The sequence below is a fragment of the Propithecus coquereli genome, unplaced genomic scaffold (assembly GCF_000956105.1).
Source record: "Propithecus coquereli isolate 6110/MARCELLA unplaced genomic scaffold, Pcoq_1.0 Scaffold6, whole genome shotgun sequence".
NCBI lineage: Eukaryota > Metazoa > Chordata > Mammalia > Primates > Indriidae > Propithecus > Propithecus coquereli.
Genome location: NW_012151951.1, coordinates 2,688,806 through 2,700,015, shown reverse-complemented (window position 1 = coordinate 2,700,015; position 11,210 = coordinate 2,688,806).

The window sequence follows — 11,210 nt, the reverse complement described above, 5'->3', positions numbered from 1 at the left end:
TATTTGTTCAGCTCTGTTTCACCCCAACCACTAGATCTCTTCTCATGGAACACTTTGTATAAAAAATCCAATGTAATTTTACATAAAACTATATATACATTCCTATAAAATTTCTTTCACGTATATGTATGTGTGTGTGCACATTTTTGAAATATATAGACAGATATAGCTTTGTACACAGTAATTTCTTTTGGCACAATCATCAAAAAGTAAGATTTTTGGTCAGGCAGGGTGGCTCTTTGGGAGGCTGAGGAAAGAGGATCACTTGAGGCCAAGAGTTTGAGACCAGCCTGGGCAATACAGTGAGAATTCATCTCTACAAAAATAAGAAAAATTAACTGGGTATGGTAGCATGTGCCTATAGTCACAGCTATTCAGGAGGCTGAGGCAGGAGGATCACTTGAGCCTAAGAGTTCGAGGCTGTAGTGAGCAATGATGATGCCACTGCACTCCAGCCTGGGTGACAGAGTAAGGCCCTTCTCTAAAAATAAAAATAAAATAAATGTTTAGAGTAAGATATGGAAAAAAATTGTTTTGATTTAAAAAAACATAATGTAAAAAGGTTATGTCATACCTTATAATGTGCTTCAAAATAACCTCTTGAGATATTACATGTTTTCTCTTAATAAACAGATATTTTTGGCCAGTCCACCATTGGTATGAAGTTTCCCATTGTCTCAAATGTATTTGGGCATCACCCAATTCTTCTTCAGACAACCGCAAGGCTGCAGAGTGTTTCTTTAGTCAATAAATGTGTGGCTTCTAATGAGAGGCAAGCCATGCTCCGAAATCCTGACTAAGCAAAGTTTTTATTTATTTATTTTTTACTACAATATAGTTTTAGAGTAAAAATAACTTCATATGCCCTGGCTGCTTCCAATTAGCAATTTGCCTTATGTGGTTACCACATGCTAATCAATAGAAGATGCCTTTGACACAGCCTCAAGGACAAGGAGTACAGTTAACAGGAGTAGTAGCATCTAAATGAAGATGTGCCATCCTCCTCCCTAACCAGGGGAGAAATTAATATATCTATTAGTTTCTAGCAGATGAGATGACTGAACCATTATATTTTTCTTTTTTTTTTTAGTTGACAAATAATAATTGTGTATATTTATGTGGTATGATGCAATGTTTTGATATATAAATGCATTATAGAATAATTAAATCAAACTAAATAACATATCCATCCCTCGCATACTTACTATTTTTTGTGGAGCAAATGTTAATATCTTCTCTCTTAACAATTTTTAAATATACATTGCATTATTATTAACTATAGTCCCCATGCTGTGCAATAGATCTTCAAAACTTATTCCTTCTGTCTAATTGAAACTTTGAAACCTTTGTAAAACATCTCCTCTTCCTCCTGAACCACACCCCAGCTCCTGGCAGCCACCAATCTACCCTCTACTTCTGTTGAGTTTGATTTTTTTAGATTCTACATATAAGTGAGATCATGCAGGTTTATTTCTTTTATAATGTGAGCCATTATATTTAATCTAAAAGAAATAAATCCTCTAACTGAGCTTGCAAGTATGGATGGCCTGTTAACAGTTTAAGGACAAGAGCATAGCGTAGGAAAACTGTGTGGGAATTAGTGTCTAAAAACCTGCATTGGACGACATTCTATGGGACCTTGGGAAAAGTTATTATGTGCCTTTGCTGCCTTATCTGCAAAATGAGGGTAAAAACAATGCTCCCTTCAGGCAGTTATTTTGAAAAATAAAGAAAATAATTGATGAGAAACCATTTGAACAAAAAAGCACCATGCATAAACACAAATTATTGACATACTTGAACTTTCAGGAGATTGGTATGGTGTGGGAGGATCTACACAACAAGCAAGAGAAATATTTAATAAATCATCAAGTAGTGAGGTTCTGGGTAGTTTATTATTGTTATAAAAAGTAGTTTCCAGTCACTGGGAAGTTCTGGATGGCTACTGTGGCTATTTTAACTGTGATGCAACCCTTCTGCCCTTCCTGGCAGAACTGGTGGGGCATAGAGCCATTCTAGCAAAGTTCAGGGCCTGGGCAACCCTGGAGATTTGAAGCAGCATACTGTTTATACCAAAGGCAATTTTAATGAGGAAAAGGAATATGGCGGCATGGGGGGAAGGGAGGTGTGGCCTAAGAACCCATAAAGATATCCTATTGTTAATTTCTTTTTTCACTCATGTTTTAGACAATCTCCAAATTTAGACAATCTCTTTTATGCCTGGTTTCTTTTCTTCCTCACACTGTACTCACTGTTTGGTTGATTTCACACATTACCATCATTTCAACTCCCTCCTACATAGAAATGCCTACAAAATCCACATCTCTGCCCTGACCTTTCCTCTCAGTCCAAATTACCTTATTGTGTATCTTCACATGGTTATCCTTAGACACCGCAAAGCAAATCTGTTCAAAAATGAACTAGTTATCTTTCTTTTAATCCTGCCCTTCTCTGTGATCCAGTCGTAGTTGGTCTCTCGGTCTTCCACCCTCCCATCACCTCAGCCATAAACAAAAATCATCCTTGATTCAGTTGCTGTTAATAGTACTGCTCACACGCTGCTGCCGGAGTTCCTACCTCAGGAATGGCTCTTGCTGCTGCTTTTTTCTTCTTAGTCCCTATGTTGTAGGCTCTCTTCATTCCTGAGGCTCTCTTCCGCTTGTCCTAAGGTTCCAATCACTGTTCCATGAGTCTCCTCACGTGCTGTCTAAATAAACCATGATGGCAACCCTCTGTCCCAAAATGTCTGCATTCTCATTTTGTGTAGAGCACTCACCCTTTCTGTAGCATGGTGTTGATGACACGTCACCATTTGTTGCCAAGCCAACTTTTTAGCCTCATGTCCTATCACTTCACCCCATATTCTCTATAATCCAGTTGATCAGCTACTAATGGTTTCTCTCAGAACATCACACATGCCTTTGTTCTTACCATTTCCTCAGCTTAGAATGGCCTTTTTGTCCTTCTTTAGAACCTTAGTGATCCTGCAAGACCCAATATAAACTAAACCTCATCAGCAGGGCCACTAATTCCCCCACCAGCACTAATTACCAACATAGAACTTTGTAATGCTTTAGACTATCGATTCTTGAATTTCTATGTGCCTATTTATCAAATGGGGATCTCCTTAAAGTGCAGATTCTCATTCAGAACCAAAGGCTTGGGGTGGGACCTGAGAGTCTCATTTTCACAACTCCCAGATGATGATGATGATAATAATAATGTTGGTCCATAGAGCATAATTTAGGTAGTAAGGATTTAGATTACTTGATTATATTCTGACAAGCAATGTGGCTAAGTACAAGTATGCTGGTCTTGCACACAAAATTTGTGGAGTTTTTTTCAGGTCAGAAACTATGTCTTATGTCTCAAACCCTTTATCCTGTGTTCTTAAAAAGATGGATTGATTGGCATCACCGGGATGCTGACTGAGACATTGAGTACCCCATTTTATCACTCATTTTTATGAGAAAGACACTAATGCAATAATGGTATAATAGCAGCCTTCATTTGTTGAGTGCTTCACATACACCACAGTGCACTCAGCACCATCAGTATTATTATCCTGTTTATGGTTTTCAACAACCCTGGAGTGGAGGTACTGTTATCAGCCCTGCCTAACACAGGTTGAGAGACTTCCCTAAGAACCCAAGCTAGTATGTTGTGGAGCTAAGATTTCAGATCGAGGTCTGTCTGACTCCAAGACAGTGGTCTGTCCTATAATGTTGTACAGTCACCCTTGATTAGATGGCAAGATTTTAGAAGCTGAGGATTTAAAAATTGCTAGTTCCAAAGTTATAGCAACTTGATAAGTGCATCTAATTAGCAGGGACTTAGTTGGGAATAAGAAATTTCAAAACGTATCATTTACAACTTCCCTAGGCACCTGACCTTTCCTAGTGGATGGCATTGCTCCCACGACCAGTAATCCAGGAGCCCAGATAATCCATCCCCCACGGCACAGCTCCTTGTGTCGCCCGCACCACGGCTCTTCAGAGCATCTGTTGCCACGCTTCATCACACAAATAGAGAGAGGGTCCCTTCAACTCAGTGAAAGTGTATTTCATTGCTCTTTGCCACAGATAGGGCTCTATTCATTGCTGAACCTCAAATAGAGTTTGGATACGGTCCTGAAAAATTAAAACTAATGGACTCAGATGAAAACAACGTACAGAGACATTTAGTACTTCTTTAAAAACAGAGAGTCTGAAAATGTTAGCTCTAATGGTTTCTGCAGTAAATAGATTTCATTTAAAAGGCCACATAAAGGTACATTTTGTTTATTAGGAGACTATTCTGAGACATTTAGGTTGTAGGTACACAAACAATGTGGACCAAGCTTAGTTCTTCTCCAGTGGACGTAAAGTCAAGCCATCATCCAAAATCTTACCTAAATGAACTTTATACAATCAAAAAAGTGTGATCTTTTTTCTCTTTTTTCTTTGCTGTTCCCACTTCTTTTGGATGAAGCTGTTTTGTATCAAAACCATTCATTCCACCATATAAGGATAAAATACAGAGTTAGAACACCTCTGGTTCATTAATGACCAAATTTTTCAAATGCTAAAAGATCAATAAAGCTTAAGCTATAGTCTAACCTCAATCACCAAATCATATTTTTTTTAGAAAGAACTGACTCTAGTAATAAGCTTAGATTCCTTAAAATTATTATCATACAGTTTGAAAACTACTTTCTCTGTGCTCTGTGAAGTTCAATAAATGCTCCCAAATTTTATTAACTAAAAAAAGGATTCATATTTTATTTCTTTTAAAAGCTGAAGTACATTTGGGAAACTCTGGCTCTGGGTCTGTCTGAGAATTCATATTTTATGACTCTAAATTTCAAATGACTCCTGTTCTTGGAAGCATTGTCCCACATTGTCCCAACATTGAGAAAACCCTGCTTGATGCAGATAGTGTCTCATTAGTATTTCTTACTTTAGAATAGGGACTACAGACTAGATGCTATAAATATGCCTCCAAAAGCACATTTGTATCATCTGGCCAAAAGCAGGAAATTTTTGTAAAGTCAAACAATACTGACATTCCTTACATAGATATTAAAAGACTGAGTGTATTCAATAATAACAAAGGGCACAAACCACTATTTTTAATTTATTGAGATATTTCCAAGATGAGAATGAAACTTACAATAGCAATACCACCTGGCATACAGTAGGCATTCAAGAAGTAGCTTCTGACTGAATAAATAAATGAATAAACTTGCTATGTTATTATAAACATCTTGTTTTCTAACTATTCATGTGTCTCTGTCTCTTCTAACCAACTATACAGTAAGCTCCTATAGGGCATAAATCTTATTTTCCTTTCATTTATTCAACAAATACGGATTGAACACATAATGTTCCAGGCACTATTTCTAGGCACTGGGAATAAAACAGATTTAAATAGTCAAAATTTACTACTATCAATGATTGTACAGCCCTGCAGGCACACTAAAATTTATTGAATAGACTTGAAATGGTGAATTTATGGTATTTAAGTTATATCTCCATAAAGCTACTGAAAAATTACTGCCAACATGGCACCCACTTTCTAGGCAATCTGCTTTTTCCATTTTTTTTTTATTGTAGCTATCCTAGTGTGGGTATAAAATTAGGACAAAAAATATTAGTTGATTGACTTATTGGTTCATTCAACATGTTGGTAAGTAGGCACACGATTGACAGGCACCTCAGTGCCTCTGCCAAGAAGCAGTGTGAGCTGGGACTCTGATGGGATTCAGACTTTTGCTCACGTCTTGGCTTTGCCATGTATTAACCTGTAAAATGAGGCTAATCATTCAGTCTCCCAGATCCTCATTTTTGCATTCCAGATAGGACTGTTGATAGAATCTTTCTCACTGAGAGAATTAAATAAGAGGATGTTGGGGAAAAGTAAGAAAGGGATATCAACGAAATGAGATTCTGCATTTTGCTACTTGTTGAAGTCAAGTGATGGATACATCAGGTTCATTGTAAGATTCTGTTTGTTTTTGTATATTTGAATTATCTAATAAGTTAAATGAAAAAATGTGATACTGTAAGTTAAGCTTTGATGCATAGAAGGCATTGGACAGAAGATAAGAATTGCTATTATTGACCTAAATGGATGCATAATTTTAAAAGTCACAAAACCTTTGGTTTTCCTGCTGAAAGTAAAGACCTGGATGTTGCTTATTGCTTAAGTCCCTGTGCTTTGTGGGAATTACAGATATTTTCACTGATGATTTTCCTCTACGGTAAATGCAGGCGTGGAATCCAGTGGATATTTGTTCTCACAATAGCATTCTGATAACACTTATCACAGCCATCCTAGAGTGAGCTCGTGTAAATTGCAGAGCAGTTCTTCACACAGCTTGTGTCGCCAAAGATTGTCTGACAGTCTCCCAGGGCAGCGACCTTTTAATTTCTATGGATAAGAGAGAGATAGCTCCTGCTTTTTGTTTTTGTGTTTTTAATATGTCTTCAACTTTGCCATCTGGGCTACGTGAAAAAAATACACCACTGTTCTTTGATAAAATGTTCAAACAACTCCCCAGCCCTGGAACCTGAGCCTTGGTGACCCCATTAGCTTATTGCTTGTCCATTAGATTAAGGGAAGCAATAAAATACCCATATGAATTTGATTTCATATTTTGCAAATACCTCAGAAGTAAGGAACTTGTCAAATGTTTTAGTCCTTGAATAGAAGCTGGGAAAAGAAAACCATCGAAGGCTGAAGGAGGTCAGGGAGGGATGGGAACTGGAAGCAGGATGGGTGCTGGGTGGATCAAATGTCACAGGGACAATTAGAGGGTAAGAAAGTCTTTCCTTGCTGAGTGGATGGCGTGGAGGGTGCGGGGCACGCCTTAGAAAGGGAGCCAGAAACCAATGCACTAAATAAAGAGGACAAGCAGCATTGCCATAACCAACTGCAGGCGGGAACCAGCAATGAGGGGAGCTGAGCCTGAGCGGGTAACTGTGGCCTTGCTGACACAGCACACAGCCTCAGCCTCTTCTTTCAGCAAACCTTTAATAAGCATCTACTCCGTGGCTGGCACTGGGGCAGTGACATATCAGTGGGCAAGATAGAAATAGTTCCTGCCCTTTGGGAATTATATTCTAGCAGTTGAAGCAGACTGTTACACAAGCAGTGACAAAGTTCTTAAGGACCATGTGAGCGGAAGTGCAGGGCTCCTAACCCAGACTCAGGCAAACCCAAGAAAATTGCATCTAAGCACAATCCTGACGTATAAGTAGGAATCATCAGGAGAGGACATGGGTGGGGGTGGACTAGTCAGATGCCTCAGCTGTAAGGAATAAGAAACAGAAACTGGTTTGAACAACAGGTACATTTCTTAGATGACGGAGTCAGTCTGGAGGTGGGGGGAGCTCAGAGGTGACTGGGCTATAGGTGAAGCGATGTCATAGTGGACACAGCTTGCTGCCCTCTCTCCACTCCACCATCCAGAGTGTTAGCTTCATCCTGTCTCTGGCTCCCCTCGTGGTTGTAGGACGTTGGCTTAGCATTTACCACTATGTGCTGCTTTGTTCAAATTGAAGAGGCAGAAATAATAACTTCCCATCATTCTCTGGTAAGAGCAAGAAAGACCTTTCCCAGAAGCTTCTAGCAAACCTCCCCTATATAACATTTCCCAGAATTGGGTCATATAAACCAACCACAAGCAGTACAGATTAGATTACCCTTATGTCAGTTCTCCCATCACACTGCTGCTCCTCATTGAGGAATAAATAGAATCAATATTGGAGAATGAACCACAAAGTCTACTGCAAGGCAAGGGGTGAAGTAAAACACTCCAGGAATAGAAATCAAGATCTTTGAACTCCTGGAGGTACAGGAGAGCATGAGAAAGACAAACACAGGCAAAAGGTGTATGAACAAGAGGAAGCAGGTAGCATATTATCATTCTAGGATACAGGAAACAGAGCAAGAGCATAACGTGTGAGTGTACAATGGCCCATACAAAATGTCCAGTTGGCTTTTATTCCCAGTAGCTCCATTGCAGATGCTGAAGCCTCAAGTTTCTGGGACTGAGTTTGAGCCAATAGAATTAGAAGGGTGAAGGTCAGAAGTTGGCAAATAAGTTCCCATGAAAGGCTCTATGGAACTTGGGGCATAATTAGAGCTGGCCCTGGGCCCGGCAGCAATAACAGAGCACTGGGAGGGGACAGTTCGCCCATCTTTCTATGGAGCCCGGCTCCAGCCTGGTGACATAGCAGCATTAGGGGCACTGAGACCCAGCACCCTTGGCACACCATGTTCTCAGGGAAGGCACTGGCAGAGTAGCAGTGGTGAGGCTCTTTCACGCAATTCAGGGACAGTGTTTAGATCAGCAGGTGGGATTTGCAAGAGAAGAAGAAAAGAATATGGTGGGGGATGCCTGGTGGCCACAAGTGACTAATTTGTGTGGCCTTAGGCAAGAATAAGTATAAACACTTCTAGGGGAGCTGAGTTCTTTAATAGAAGCCTGGAGGCTGTTGTAATTTCAGCATAAATGTGAAGCCAGGTGGCATTAGATTAGATTAGTACAGAGAAAAGTTCATGGTACAGAGAGCAGCAGCAAACAATTAGACTCCCTAAGCTATGTAATTAAAAGAATGTAGCAATACAAACGTGCAATGGTAGAATGTATTATTGTTCCCAGTGATTTGCTACCCTCTTCTGTCTAGGAGGATTATATATCCCTGCTAGGGTCACCAGATTTAGCAAGCAAAAAATCAAGATGTTTACATTTCTAATACACAACAAGTAATATTTTAGTATAAGTATGTTCCGTGCAATATTGAGGACATACTTATGCTAAAAACGTATGTGTTGGTTACTGAAATTCAAGTTTAACTGGAGGTCCAGAATTTTATCTGGCTATTCTAAGCCCTGCTCCTGGCCCTGGGACTTGCTGGGCCTGACATAGGAGCAGCATGTGTTGCCATCCCATTGACTTTGGGCCTAGATGCACAGCACACTTTGACCAAAGGACTGGCAGTGGATGGGACAGACACACCATTTCTGATCAGAAGGTTTAAGAGGCACCAGGAGCCTCTCTCACTGTTTCCTTCTGCCACAAAAATGGCATGTCCCCACCAGGGACCACTCCTTCAGCCTCGATCCTCAGTACACAAAGACACGTGGACCTGCAGCCACCAACATGTAACATGAGAGCGAAGAACACTTAAGATTGAAGGGTTTTGAAGTCATGTGCTATCACAGCCAAACTAACTGATACAGATGCCAAAAATGATGTCCAAGAAAATCTATATGCTGTGAGTACATGAATATAAAAGTAGGTTTTGCCTAACTCACAAGGTCTGTAGGTTTTCCTACTTGTGATAATATTTTACCTATATGACAACTGATTTTCTTTTTCAATTTTAGGATGAAAATTTGATTCCATCCCTTTTCTTACAGGGGCGGGAGGGGGCATCAGTAGGAGCACATTCCTTTCAAGCTTTGTATAATCATCCCAGAAATAACTTATATGTGGTATAATAGTTTTATCAAAACTATGTATTCCATAGATACTTTCATTGTGACTGGCCCTATGTTAAACATGAATCATTAGCCTACGCAGCTGGCTGATATTTACTTTTAACTCAGACCACATGAAAATCTATGTCTTTCTACTTTGAAAAGCCATGTTTAACCAGGACAATCACCTAAATACAATTTTTAAAAGCTGAAGGTGAGATTACATTTAAACTGATTTTTAAAAAATTCATTTAAGTATGCACTCAACTTTGAACTTTTGCCATCTTCTCGGGAGGCACCTAGTTCTCTCAGCAGATAGGTGATTAAATTCAGTGCAATGAGTAGATGTGCACACACACACATACATGCACGTGAGAAGTTTCTGCTTCTGAACATTTTTTTCTCTACTTCTAATACTCCACATTTTTCTCGGCTATTTCCATGGTATTTCATTGTTGGCACATGATTGCCCAGTTTCCCTCAGCGCATTCAGTCTTCATCCAACTCTGCCTCTAGGAGGTGGCATGGCTGGACCCAGTACTCAGATTAATACTAAATAAATATTTGACTGATCCTTCTAGACTTAATTTATATTATCATTTGCTGTAGCTCAGAGGGGGCTATGCTAGAAGTGATATGTAAATGTACAATCTTGACTATTTACAACACCAAATAACAAACTTCAACCTTTTCATTTGGGAATCGCCATCTCCTGCCCTCACCTCCACATTAGCTCTGTGAATGTGTAATTGCAAAGATATTAAGGGGAAAAATTGTGGGAACACTCGTGTCTCTTCAGTCAGAGCTGTTTCTGCAGTTCTTCCTGGAACATTCCGAGGCTGAGCTTGCTGAATTTTGTCAACAAGGAAATGTCAGCCAGAGCCTGGTATTTGACTCATTCGCACTGTGCAGTTTGCAGCTCACAAGGCGCCAATTAAAAAGCCAGAGGAGAGGCAGAAGAGCCCGTCTCTCAGCTTGGTTGGAGTGAGACCTGTTATCAATTATTAAAGGGACTTGAAATCAACAACAGTGAAGCCAGAAGAAGCGCACTTCTCCGGTATAACTCAACTCTCAGCGAAACGCTGCACTGAGAATTGAGTAAGCCGAAATGGTTTCCAGCTGCACCAAGAGGGAGTTCGAATGCCCAAATAATTACTGACAGGGGTTGTAAAATCTTGTTTTCTCAGGTTTAGGAAACAAAAAGGATAGCCAAATATTTTATAAGGCACCTATTGTGTGTCGGTTCCTACGTTAGACACTGATTCGGCAGTGAACTAAATGAACGGCGAAGGTCTGGCCAACTGGAAGTTTATTACACATTCCAAGAGAAGCAATTGCGCAGTCTTCCCTCAGTCACGTAGAGTTCCCTGTCCTCGTCCTAACCACTCTTCCTCTGTTTACGCATCAGATCTGCATCTCCGGATTCATTTCCCTTTATGCCCGGCACTGTGCAAGGCAATATCACATACGTCGTATCCTCACAGCCCTGCACGGCAAGGTTTATTTTATTCATTTTACCAACAAAGGCTGTGAGATGAAGTAAGATATGCAATTTAATTAAGATTGCACAACCATGTGGGGGTGGATTTGAGATTAGGTTTTTTAATTGTAAGACTTTCAAGAAAGTGCAAAAACAACCTCCAGAAGGGGAGAAAATACTTGCAAATCATATATTTGATAAGAGTGTAGTATCTAGAATATATAAACAACTCTTACAACTTGACAATCAAAACACAAATAAC